Source organism: Felis catus, chromosome B2 (genome assembly GCF_018350175.1).
Source record: "Felis catus isolate Fca126 chromosome B2, F.catus_Fca126_mat1.0, whole genome shotgun sequence".
NCBI lineage: Eukaryota > Metazoa > Chordata > Mammalia > Carnivora > Felidae > Felis > Felis catus.
The window spans coordinates 29,030,311-29,043,905 of record NC_058372.1 but is presented as its reverse complement, the minus strand read 5'-3'; positions in this window follow the sequence as shown (position 1 = coordinate 29,043,905).

Here is a 13,595-nt window from a genome sequence, read left to right as displayed (position 1 = left end):
GTGTCAGGCACAGGATAGGACTCTTGAGACACTGACTCTGAATGTGTTGTGGGAAAAAACTTATTTGTACAGGAGAGCAAAGATGTGTCAAGGTGTACAAGGAGGGCCAGAGCTCTTCAGAGCTTGAAAGAGGAATTCTATGGAGAAGAGATTGCCCAGCACCAGCTTCTGGTAACTGGCTGCCTGTGTGAAGAAGAAACACCAGAGGGCTTAGGCAAAATCGCCCTCTAGATCTCCATCTGGGAACCCTGTGAGAAACAGGCCTGCCTTCTTCTTTCAGAAGGACCTAGAGAGCCCAGGAACTTTGTCTACTTTTCTTGATTTTCTCATGATTGAATGGAGTGAGCAGTGACAGTGTTGTAGCTAGGATGTGCCCCCAGATGTGGCTCCAAAGTGTGGAGAGTGACATTTGGTGAATTCTACCTGTAAAATACTCTTTCTGTGCTGACCAGCTTCTAGAGCAGTGTTCCTGTATGAACTTTCTGCTTTTCAGAAGGAAGGTGGCTCAATCAGGCAGAGGAAGGATGCGAGCTGACTCCCTTCCCAACCCCTTGCTACAAACAGTCAAGCCACAAGCTCAGGGATAGGAAGGCTATGCTCCTTTGGGATAGCCAATGCTCATGGTTGTTACTGAGCATGGGCTTGAGTGGGAACCCAACACCCATCCCTGGATGCCTGCTGAGTGAATGCCAGCTCCATGGCTCCTAACGGTGAATAAAGAGGCAGTCAGAAACACAGTAAAGGAGAGGGAATGGCTGCAGCCAGGACCAAAGTGTGTTCAATATTTCCATCCAATGGGAATGCAATCCATGTGGAATGAAAATGTTTATCTTCATTTCCCCTAGGCCCAAAAGGAGGCCAGCTCCCTGCTAAGATCCCTGCAGGATCCACAAAAAAAGTTCTTTACTGGGCCCTTTCTGATGCATTAAGGCTCTGGATTTCCATGTAGTCCTGAAACCAAAAGTCTCAGGGCCCCTTTGGCTCCAACTGTCCCAAAGTCACAAGGTCTAGTCACATTGGACATCTGCAGGTTGAAGATAGTACTTGGAAAGAATGAATTTGTTGGAACCTGAGACAAACCTTGATGAATAATAAAGCAATGCCATGAAATTGGATACATCGTTGGCCAGAGTTCTTCATGAAGGATGAGAACTAGATCATGTTTAGAAGAATCTGACAAGCACACTATATTTGTAAAGCCTGCTTGCTCAGAAATCACAAGATTTTGTGGGACTTTGGCTACAAGAGTGCTCCAAAGATGACCTTTGGAACCCTGTGAGCAAGAGGCCCACATTCTCCCTTAAGAAATAGACTGGACCTTTGGCTTCTGGTGTGCTTCTGCCCATCATATCCATCATGAGCGGCATCAGTGGGTCTGAAATATGAAGAATGTGCTTCCATGTGGTGATCAAGGAGTAGGAATGAGGCCTAGGTGCACTATTTATTCAAAAGACTTTTTGTGAGCTGATTAGGTTATGGAGCATGCTGGACATGCACAGGCTATTCTTCCGAATGAGGGTAGCTCCATCCGTTAGTGGTCAAGGTCCATGTGTCTCCCATGTGTCTCCCCATTCTCATGACACCATAGTCTGTCCAGCTCAGGCCCTGTGGGGCTAGCTGTCTGGGATATCAGACTCTGAGTGCTTTGCATTGGCTCAAGAAAGGCTTGAGAACTCACCTCCACAGCAGGGACCTTGGTTGGTATAGGAGACAAACACAGGGTCTCTGTGTGTGAACTGAGACCAAGTTAGGAAAGTAGCAAGTGGAGAGGATGACTACAAGGTGAGTCAAAACTGTTCATTCAAATGGACAAGGGGGATATCAAGGAAGGAGACACTGATCTTCCCTTCCCCTTGTCCCATACAGGAGGCAGAATCCACCCCCAACCTCTGGCTCAGCCTACCCATGAGCATTCTCCCTGGGCACCTTCACACATCCTGTGTTTGTGTAGGGCCCCAAATCTGTTCTGATCTCAGACCTAAGAATTGAGTCCCCAAAGGGAGAGAGACTTGGCTAGGGTTAGGGTTAGGTCCAGACATGTTTCAAGGGCAGAACTGACACCAGTCCAGTGACCTCCCTGGAGGGCTGAGTTAAGAGCCATTAAGGTGTGAGGAAGGCATAGGGTTTACATGCAGTGGATGGCCAATTGTGGGTTACAGGCTTAGGTTTAAGCCACATATCCCCCTCTGAAGCTCCATTCAGGCAGGAAATCTGGTCAACTGCAGGGTTCCTTGACGAATATTTCAGCACCCATCCTGTGCCCCAAGACTGTTCTTTTGTCAGACCTAGGAGGTGGGCCCCCTCAGAAGCAGAGCCATGGCTAAGGTTAAGGTTGGCTTCCTGGAATTGCTAGGGGCAGAATTACCAAAAGTGCTGTAATCTGCCTGGACAGCTCAGTTGAGGGCACACAGTCTGGTGGTGTTCAGGCTTAGGGTTTGGATTCAGGAGGCAATTCTGTGGGCCAGGGTTAGGCAAGGTCTCAGGATCCCCTCCTTCATCTCCATTCCTGGTGTGGAAATGTCATGGTGAAATACTGGTTTCCATGCTAAGGTATTCCCATGTTGGTCATTGGGCCCAAATCCGTTCTTTTCTCAGACTTCCATGGTGGGTCCCCTTAGGGCCAAAGCCCTGACTAGGGTTAGGGTCAGGTCCCATGAGGTGACAGGTTGAACCCCAAGCAGTGTAGTGGTCTCCCCAGAAGGCTGAGTTTAGGGTGCATTGTACTGTGAGGGTCAGGCTTAGTCTTTGTGTTCAAGGGCTGGCAAAGTGTGTGGGCCAAGCTTAGGTTTAGCTACAATGTCCCCCTTGGGCAGCTCCATCCTTGCTTTGGAAATTGCATTAAATATTCAAATTCCATGATGAATAATCCTACACTGGTATGGATCCCAAATCCGTTCTGTTCTCAGATCTCGGAATTGGGTCCCCATAGGAAAAGGCCATGGCTAGGGTTAAGATTAGGTACTGGGAGGTGTAAGGGGTGGAACTGACACCATCCAGTGATTTACTTTGGGGTGCTGAGTTGAGGGTTCCTGTTAGGGTGTGGGACAGGCATAGAATTAGGATGCAGTGGATGTCCAATTGGGAGTTCCAGGGATGTTTTGACCCTGGATCTCCTTTGAAGTGCCATTCAGGCCCTTGAAATCCTGTGGTCAACTGCAGGGTTCCTTGCTGAATATTTCAGTGCCCTTCATCGTCCTCAATCTGTTCTTTTCTCAGGCCTAGGAGGTGGGACCCCTAGGAAGCAAAGCCTTGGCAGGGGTTAGGGCTGGTTCCCAGGAAGTACCAGGAACACAACCACCAACAGTGCTGTGATCTGCCTGGACATCTGAGTTTAGGGCACTTGGTCAGGTGTGGGTCAGGTTTAGTGTTTGAATCAGGCAACAGAAGATTGTATGGGCTAGAGTTAAGCAAGGTCTCAGGGTCCCCTCCTATAGCTGCAGCCTGGTCCTGGAAATGCCATGGCAAAATGTCTGGCTTCCATGCTGAGATATTTTCTATTGGTCATTGAAACCAAATCTGTTCTTTTTGCAGACGTCTGTGGTGGGCCCACTTAGGGCCAGAGCCCTGGCTAGCATTCTTGTTAGGTCCCAGGAAGCTCCAGGGCCTGAAACCCCAGCAAGGCAGGGTTCTCTCTGGAAGGGGGAGGCTGAGTTGAGGTTGCATGGTAGGGTGTGAGTCAGGCTTGCCTTTGGGTTCAAGGGCTGGCCTAGAGTGTGTGCCAAGTTTAGCTTTGGCCTCAGGATCCCCCTTGGGAAGCTCCATCCCTGTTTTGGAAATGGCATGGTGATTTTACAAGTTCCATGCTGAATAATCTTGCCCTGGTTATGGGCACTAAATCTGTTTTCTTTTCTCAGACCTGTGAATTGGTCCCCCATCGGGAAAAAGCCTTGGCTAGGGTCAGTGTTAGGGCTCAGGAAATTTCAGGGTCAGAACCAACAACAGTCCACTGAGAGTCAGTTGAGTGCACCTGTTAGAGTGCAGGAAAGTCATAGGGATTGGGTGCACTGGACAGCCAATTTTGTGTTCCAGACTTAGGTTTGGGCACTGGATCCCCTTTGAGGCCCCATTCAGGCCCCAGAAATCACATGGTCAAATTCAGTGTACCTTGCTCAATATTTCAGCACCCATCATGAGTCACAAGTCTGTTCTTTTTTTCAGACCTAGGAGGTGATCCTTCTTAGAAGCAGAGTCATGGCTAGGGTTAGGGTTGGCTCCCAGGAAGTACCTTGGGCACAACCAACAGTGGTGAGATTCCCTGGATGGCTGAATGGAGGGCCCACAGTTGGTTGCGGGTCAGGTTTAGGGTTTAAAAACAGGAACCAAAAGATTGTGTGGGTCAGGTTTAAGGAAGGTCTCAGAATCCCCTCCTACAGCTCCATCCTGGCCATGGAAAGGTCATGGCGAATTCTGCCTTCCAGGCTGAGATATTCTCCATTGGTCTTTGGCCCAAATCTTCCTTTTTTTCCCCCAGATGTCCATGGTGGGCCCCCTTAGGGCCAAAGCCCTGACTGGGGTTACAGTTAGGTTCCACGAGCCTCCAGGCATTGAACTCCCAGCAGTGCTATGGTTTCCCTAGAGGGCTGAGTGCATGGGAGGGTGCAGGTCAAGCTTAGTCTTTGGGTTCAAGGGCCGGCTTAGGGTGTGGGACAAGCTTAGATTGGGCCTCATTTTCCCCCTTGTGCAGCTCCAACCCTTCTTTGGAAATGGCATGGTGATATTCCAAGTTCTATGCTGAATAATCCTGAACAACTTATGGGCCCCATATCCATTCTGGCCCTGGACTCTAGTTTTTTGGGAGATTTTTATTAATTCGATTCCTTTACTGGTTATGTCTGTTCAAATTTTCTATTCCTGTTTCGATTTTGATAGTATATATGTTTCTAGGAATTTGTCCATTTCCTCCAGATTGCCCATTTTATTGGCATAGAATTGCTCATAATATTCTATTATTGTTTTTATTTCTGCTGTGTTGGTTTTGATCTCTCCTCTTTCATTCTTGATTTTATTTATTTGGGTTCTTTCCTTTTCATTTTTCATTAAAGTGGCTAGTGGTTTATCAATTTTGTTAATTCTTTCAAAGAACCAGCTTCTGGTTTCATTGAACTTTTCTATTGTTTTTTGTTGTTGCTGTTGTTTGTTGTTTTTTTGTGTTTTTTGGGTTTCAATAGCATTGATTTCTGCTCTAATCTTTATTATTTCCTGTCTCCTGCTGGTTTGGGGTTTTATTTGCTGATCTTTTACCAGCTCTTTAAGGTTAGGTTGTGTATCTGAGATCTTTCTTTCTTCTTTGGGAAGGCCTGGTTTTCTATATACTTTCCTCTTATGACCACCTTTCCTGCATCCCAGAGGTTTTGTGTTGTGGTGTTATCATTTTCATCGACTTCCATATACTTTTTAATTTCCTCTTTAACTGCTTGGTTAGCCTATTCATTCTTTAGTAGGTTGTTCTCTGGTCTTCAAGTATTTGTTACTTTTCCAAATTTTTTCTTGTGGCTGATTTTGAGTTTCATAGCGTTGTGGTCTGAAAATATGCACAGTATGATCTCAATCTTTTTGTACTTGTTGAGAGATGATTTGTGTCCCAGTATGTGATGTATTCTGGAGAACATTACATGTGCACTGGAAAAGAATGTGTATTCTGCTGCTTTAGAATGAAATGTTCTTAATATATCTGTTAAGTCCATCTGGTCCAGTGTGTCATTCAAAGCCATTGTTTTCTTGTTGATTTTCTCTTTATATGATCTGTCCATTGTTGTAAGTGGGGTGTTGGAAGTCCCCGACTATTATGATATTAATAAGTTTCTTTATGTTTGTGATTTATGTATTAGGGTTCCTCCACATTTGGAGCATAAATGGTTACAAAAATTAGGTCATCTTGGTTGGTAGACCCCTTAATTATGATATAATGCCCTTCTACATCTTTGTTACAATCTTTATGTTAAAGTCTAGAATGTCTGATGTAAGAATGGCTACTACAGCTTTCTTTTGTCAACCATTAGCATGATAGAGGGTTCTCCATCTCCTTACTTCCAATCTGAAGGTGTCTTTAGGTCTAAAGTGGGTCCCTTGTAAATAGCATATTGGTGGAACTTATTTTCTTATCCATTCTGTTACCCTATGTCTTTTGATTGGAGAATTTAGTCCATTGATGTTTAGAAAGAGTACTGAAAGATATGAGTTTATTACCATTATGTTGCTTGTAGAGTTGGAGTTTCTGGTGGTGTTCTCTGGTCCAATCTTTGTTACTTTTGGTCTTTTTAAAAAATCTTTTCTCCCCGCAGAGTCCCCCTTAAAGTTTCTTGTAGGGCTGGTTTAGTGGTCATGAACTTCTTTAATTTTTGTCTGAGAAACTTTTAATCTCTCCTTCTATTTTGAATTCTTGGCTGCATATTTTTCTGATTCAGCACACTGAATATATCCTGCCACTCCTTTCTGGCCTGCCAGGTTTCTGTGGATAGGTCTGCTGCAAACCTGATCTGTCTTCCCTTGTAGGTTAAGGACTTTTTTTCCCTTGCTGCTTTCATGATTCTCTCCTTGTCTGAGTATTTTGTGAATTTGACTATGATATGCCTTGCTGATGGTCGGTTTTTGTTGAATCTTATGGGAATCCTCTGCTTTCTGAGTTTTGATGTCTGTCTTTCCCCAGGTTAGGAAAGTTTTCCACTATGATTTGCTCACATAAAGCTTCTACCCCTTTTTCTCTCTCTTCCTCTTCTAGGACCCCTATGATTCTGGTGTTCCTTTTTAATGAGTCACTGAATTCTCTAATTCTTAAATCATGCTCTTTTGCCTTAGTTTCCCTTTTTTTGGTGCTTCATTGTTCTCCATAAGTTTGTCCTCTATATCACTGATTGTTCTGCTTCATCCATCCTTGCCACCAAGGCATCCATACGAGATTGCAGCTCAGTTATAGCATTTTTTATGTTATCCTGAATAGCTTTTACTTTTTTTATCTACCCAGAAAGGGATTCTAATCTATTTTCTACCCCAGCTAGAATTCATGTTATTGTGGTTCTAAATTCTGGTTTAGACATCTTGCTTGTATCTGTGTTAAGTCCCTGGCTGTCATTTCTTCCTGTTCTTTCTTTTGGGCTTAATTCCTTTGTTTTTTCATTTTGAAGGAAAGGAATTAACAAGGTAACATATTAAAATTAAAAAATTAAAAACAACACACACACACACACACACACACACAAAATCAAAGGAATGATGTTAGATCCTAGGTGTGTTTTGATATGGTTGTTGAAAGGAGTTAGATTAGAGAAAAAAGGGAGGAAAAAAAAGGAAAACTTGAAAATTTGAAGAATATGAATACAATGAAATAGAATAAAATGAAATGATGAAAGTAAAATAGAATTTGAAAAATTTACAAAAAAGTAAAAAATAGAGTAAAAATTTTTAAAAATTAAAGAACATTTTTAATAAAAATTGAAAATAAAATTAAATGTTTTCTCTTTCTGTGAGTTATGTGGTTCAGGTTGTGCAGATTTTTATGTTAACCCTCAAATAAATTTTCTATGTGTGCAGGATGCTTTAGTATTGATCTAGCTGTATTTCATGGATGCAAGATACCAAAAAACACTTCCATGATCTTCCACCATCTTGGCTCCTCCCCACCAGATTCCCTTTTGTGTTTTCAACCATCTTGAAAAGACAGGAATAAGTGTAAAATGGAAGTTGTTATAGTCTCTGAATAATGCTCAGGGCAAGATCTATTTATTTAAACCAGTGCAACCTTAATGATATATGACCAGACAAGGCAACTCTGCTTAGTACCTCCCACTGCATTACTTCCAGGCATATTGCACACTGATTAGCATCTTGACTCACTACATCCTCATTATAGGTTATTCCTGGCTTTCTTCAAAACATCACATCATGCATACCCATTTCATGTGAGGGTACATATATAAGAGCATTTTCATTCTCCAAACGAGGGCTGGGAGAAGTGAACTGGTAGGGAGGCAAACATGAGGTACTGCTCTAATGGGTTCTACCCTATCTGCCAGTCCTTTCCTTCTGCCATGTTCTTGGGGCTGTTGACTTAGTTCTGCCAGGGAGAACAGTCACTGTTGATACTGTTGAGTATGCTGAAGGAAGAAGACAGCACTGCACAGGCCAGTGCCATAGTTGCCACACCTTGACCACAGAGTGGCTTTGCTGGGCCATTGAGCCTGCTATGGCACTGCCTGATGCATAGGGCTGTTCATGCCTTGGCACCTGACCCAGAAACCACCTTCTAGTGGTGACAAACCTCCACCCCGATGCTTGTTCCGCTGGTCCCTCTGTGCCCCAGATTGAAGGTAAATCTACATCTAACTAACTGCAAGTGCTGCCATTAGCAGTGGCTGGACTGTCTTCTAGGGGCTCACCTCCAAAATAAACAGTCTTGGGTGAAAATCCATCTCTGGGCATGGTTTGAGTGAGTGACATCTCCATGGCTTCTAAGTCTAAATGGGGACATAGACATAGAGCCATGGGAAGGCAGTGTCCATGAGGAAAGCCAAAGTTCAATATTTCCAATGGGAATGGGATCTATCTGAAAAGGGGCCCTGTAACTTCATGTCCCCTCAGCCAAGAAAGGAGACCAGCTCCCTTCCCAGTCCTGTGGCCCAGCCTAAGTGCAAACGTTCTAACCTGGGCCGTTCCAATCCCCTAAGCCTCTGGATACCTGCATGGTTTTGACACCAACTTGTCAGGGCCCTGTGGCCAAACATCGCAGGGTCACAAGGGAGACCAGTTCCCATCCAGCTCCAGCTCCTCTGGACTTGGCCAATGGGCAGAAATTCTGTTCTGGGCACCTTAAATTGCCTTAGGCCTCTCATTGTCAACATAGTTATGAAAGGCAAGTCTCGGGGGCCTCGTTGCTCAACCTATAACTAAGATGTGCTTAACAAGACTGTCCAGTTAAAAGCTGAGGTGATCTCTCTTGGACATTGGCTAGGAATGTTTCACAGGGAATACCTAGTTTGAAAAAGGGCAAAATGATGGAATTAGATAAAAGGAGTGCCAAAGTTCTAATAAAATGAGAATGGGATAAATCTGAGAATGAAGTCACCAGCACACTCTTTTGGCAAGCTGGCAGTCTTGGGTATCAGAATCACATCTTGGCTGCAGCAAAGGAAACCTCCAATGGCTATGCTGGCAACCAGTTTTGCAAGAATTCTTCATTTGGGACTTTAGGAAGGGATGAGAAGCTTCGGACACTGAGTGGATTTCTTACCCTGACCTACAGTGGAAATGGTCACCTGTGTTTCTGGTGTAATCTTTTTGACACTTATGTGTTTTGAATCAGGCTCTGTGGAAGTATTCCTTGAATAGACAATACATTGGCTAGTTCTGGAAACTAAATGCCAATCCAGGAACCATTTGCCTCTCCATGTAAAGTCATCTCAAACAGCCATGGGAGGGAGGCAAACTGGGTAACCATCACTGCCTACTCCCATCATTGCCAAGCCCCACAATCTCAGTAACAGGTAATCTTTCTTTGGGGATATCAGAAACTGCTCTAGGCAAGCATAGGAATGGAGAGAGAGCTGGCCACCAATTCCTGGCCATTTGCTGTGTGAGTGTAAGCCCTATCCTATCTCAATGTGACTCAAGACCTCCTTAGAAAAACAGGTAGGGGGTCAGAATGGATTCATGATGGGTCAAGTGTCTTCATTTAAGCAGAAGATGGGATAAAATTGAGAAGAAAGTGACTAGCTCTGTTGCTTTTCTCCCCACAAGTAAGGATGCTTCCTCCCAATTCTCTGGCTTTGCCTAGCACCAACATTTTGACTGGCAACCTTCAAGTGACCTTTGTCTTTTTCTTGTCAAAATACTTCTAAAAGGCAAGTCCCAAAGGGATTTTTGCCCAACCCAAGACAGAGTCAGGATAACTTGGCCAGACTCCTCAATTAAAATGAGGGGACTTTGCTCTTAGGTCTGGCCTTGAGTTCCCCACAGTGGCGACTTATTAAAAAAAAAAAGAGCAAGGGAATGGGAATTGATACATAGAAAGGCAAAGATCTTTATCAGATGAGAATGGGATAATTCTGGGAATAAAGAGAATAGCAGTCTCCTGGCAAGCTGCTTTCTGCAGGAACAAACGTGGGCTGGGTAAAAGGAAAGCATCTGTCTGCTTGACGAGGAAGCAGAAGGCAAGCTGAGGGCCAAATACAAGCTAGCATTACCTCCCTCCACCCCCAGGAGGGATATGTGCCCCCAGGCTCTCCTGGATGCCCAAGGACAAAGGAAAGGACAGAAAATAAATGGGTAAACAGAGCCTCCATCAGTTTACAAGTATCTTAGTAAATTACAAGAAAAAGGCAGGGTCTTATCTCCAGAAACCTATCGATTCTGTTTCCTGGAGCCCCAACATCACCCTCACCCACACACATCACCCATCACACATCACCCACACATCACAGTGATGTGAGGAACAAAGCCAAGAAGGAAATGGCAGACAAAACTGAAATTCCTGAGTCCCTTAAGCCTCCGAGTTTGGCTCAGTTCATAATCTAACAGTTCCTGAGTTCCAGCCCCACGTGGGGCTCTGTGCTGACAGCTCAGATCCTGGAATCTGTCTCAGAATCTGTGTCTCCCTCTCTCTCTCTGCCCCTCTCCCGGTGCATATTCTCTCACTCTCTCTCTGTATGACTGTCTCCCCTTCTCTCAAAAAATAAACATTAAAAAAATTAAAATATGATATCCTTGTCACTTGCAGCCTATTGACAAATAATTGAGGCTGTCAGAGTAAAATCCTTCTCCAGAAATGCTTACTGTCTTAATGATAATGTTTTGCTAGAAAGAAAAACAACCTTCACTTAGTAGCTAGGCCTCCACTAATCTGTGAGTCTTCAGCATATGAAAGTGCTTGCCACTTGCCATTTGACTTTACCTTCTCCAAGCCCATAGTATATAACCAGTCATTCTTCACATTATTAATAACAAAACAATAATATTAATGATAATAGAAATCCAAAGAGACACACTAGGACCAAAGTTTTTCACCTCAGATGAAAATGGAATAAAGCTGGGGTCTCTTACATGAACACCATTTCCTAGGCAACTTGGTGTCCTGAGAATAAGAAGGAAACACCTGGTCCTGGGATGAAAGGAAGCACCAGCCACAAGAACACTGCATCCTGCCTGAACTTAGGGCAGGAAGGCTTTTGGCTCTTGTCTGACTTTTCTATTCAGTGGGCAGAGGCATTCATGATCTATGTGAATGTTGTCTTCTCTGTGCTGGCTGGCAGCTATGTCTGTGTATTTGGGTTCTGGTCCCAGAGTCCTTGAAGGGACTCTCTGCCCTGACCATCTGGGAAGAACAATGCTCATGCTCAATTTTACCTTCTCAGAATGCAGGAACTTCACAGGGGTAAGTGGGATCAAAGTAGCCCCCAGAGAGGGAGCTCAGACCAACAGATGCCTGCCAAGCACAGAGGTCTCTGTAAAGGAGGGCAATATGTGCTTAGTGTTCGCAATGTGTTAACTGTGAATGCTGGGCACTCTCTGAGTAACAGTCACATGGTCCCTGACTCTGACCTCTGATCTCCATCTCCCCTTGCACAGAAGGGAGGATGGCTCCCTCCCAGTAACACTTGCCCCTTTCCCAGGCTTTTTACCTTCTGTTGTCAAGATAGGTCTCACAGGTGAGCCCATGGAGAACCCATTGCCCACTTTCTCCTGGGTTTAGGGGAACTTAGCAGGACTCCACAATTAAAATTGGAGAGAAATACTTCCAGGCTCAGAGTCTCAACACCTGACAGGAAAACCTGTTTAGAAGATCAAGGGAGGCAGAAGGGATGCACTTGGGTCCAAACTCTTTGTCTCAGATGATAATGGAATAAAGCTGTGAATAAATGACTCACACAAATCCCCAGGGAAGCTTGGTGTCCTATGACATTGGAAAAACTGTGGGCTATAGAGAAATGGAACATATTTCAGCTACAGCTGGGAATCCTAAAGGAGTATAAAAACCATACAATTGGGGCGCCTGGGTGGCTTGGTCGGTTAAGCGTCCGACCGGCTCAGGTCATGATCTCACGGTCCGTGAGTTCAAGCCCCGCGTCGGGCTCTGTGCTGACAGCTCAGAGCCTGGAGCCTGTTTCAGATTCTGTGTCTCCCTCTCTCTCTGCCCCTCCCCTGTTCATGCTCTGTTTCTCTCTGTCTCAAAAATAAATAAACATTAAAAAAAATTAAAAAAAAAAACGATACAATTGCCTCAAACGGTGTAGGAGGGCTTGAGGCCCTTGCCAGCTTTGAAGAATTTCCTACTGTTGCATCCACACGACTCCTGAAACAGAATGCTACGGGCACAAGTGACAGTCACAAAAAAGTTTATTACAATGAGAGGTAAGGCCGACCGATCGGGACCAACACTCTTGATAAGAGTGCAGCCTCGAACAGCCGGAGTACAGAGTTTTTATAGCCGATCACATCGTTTTATCATCACCTCGGAACAGAACAAAGAAACAGTTCACAGATGTGTTAGAAACAGTTGCCAGATGAGTTAGAAACAGTTGCCTAATGAAAGTACAGAGTTTTTATAGCCGATCACATCGTTTTATCATCACCTCGGAACAGAACAAAGAAACAGTTCACAGATGTATTAGAAACAGTTGCCAGATGAGTTAGAAACAGTTGCCTAATGAGGTGTTTATTTTAGATTTTCTACCTCTAAGTTGCAACCAGTGGATCTCCTTGACCCTGCCTCTGATGCTCTTTTCTTTGAAATTTTGTTTCCTTAATTGGCGAAGCCTAATTTAAAAGAGTACGAGGCCTAATTTACAAGATAACAGCAAGGCTGTTATCTCTTAACCTTTAGTGTCAACACAAAGCTGTTATTTTTCAAGCTAAGCGTTAGCCCTACACTACAATTTAACCCTTACACTACCAGGGGGTAAAACCTGTATGGTTCAGAGGGTAGAGTCTCCATAATGGCTGGTGCTCAAGTCTGTGGGACTGGGTTCTGATTTTTCAGGTTTTGAATAGTTTCACATTGACCTGCTATGGAAACGGACTGAGCATGAGGAAACACGTAGAGGCTCAGAAGTAAGGATCTTCAGGCAGAATATGGCAGGGGCACAGAGCTCAGTAATAGTCACGGCACAAACATAAGACTTCAATGCCCCAATTGTTTTGGAAGGCAACATTGTTCTTTTGATAACATGCAGTTTTTGTGGGTGCAGAAAACAACCTTCATGTATGCTCACTCACAGTTAATCAGCCCTATCAGTGTGGCTTTTTTTTTTTTTTTACTTCTGACTGTGGTCCTAAAGGCCACATCTTCATCAGCTTTGGCCATAGAAGTGAGACTGAATCCGAATATCACCTGCTCCTACCCACAAGCAATCCTCTTGTGCTTGACACATTCAAGTCCCCAACACTTGTTCCCAAGGTAGATCTGGCAGACACCCCAGGGGTAACTGTTCCTTAAGTGATTCCAGACATATGGGAACTTGGCCTGACTCCACAATTACAATTGTGCAAATTGTACAATTGAGCAAAAGGCTGCCAGACTCTGGCACTGAATGTCTCACAGTGACAAACGGTTAAGTGTAAAGCAATTGAAAAGGATACACTGAGTGCCAAGATTTTCATCTCCGAAG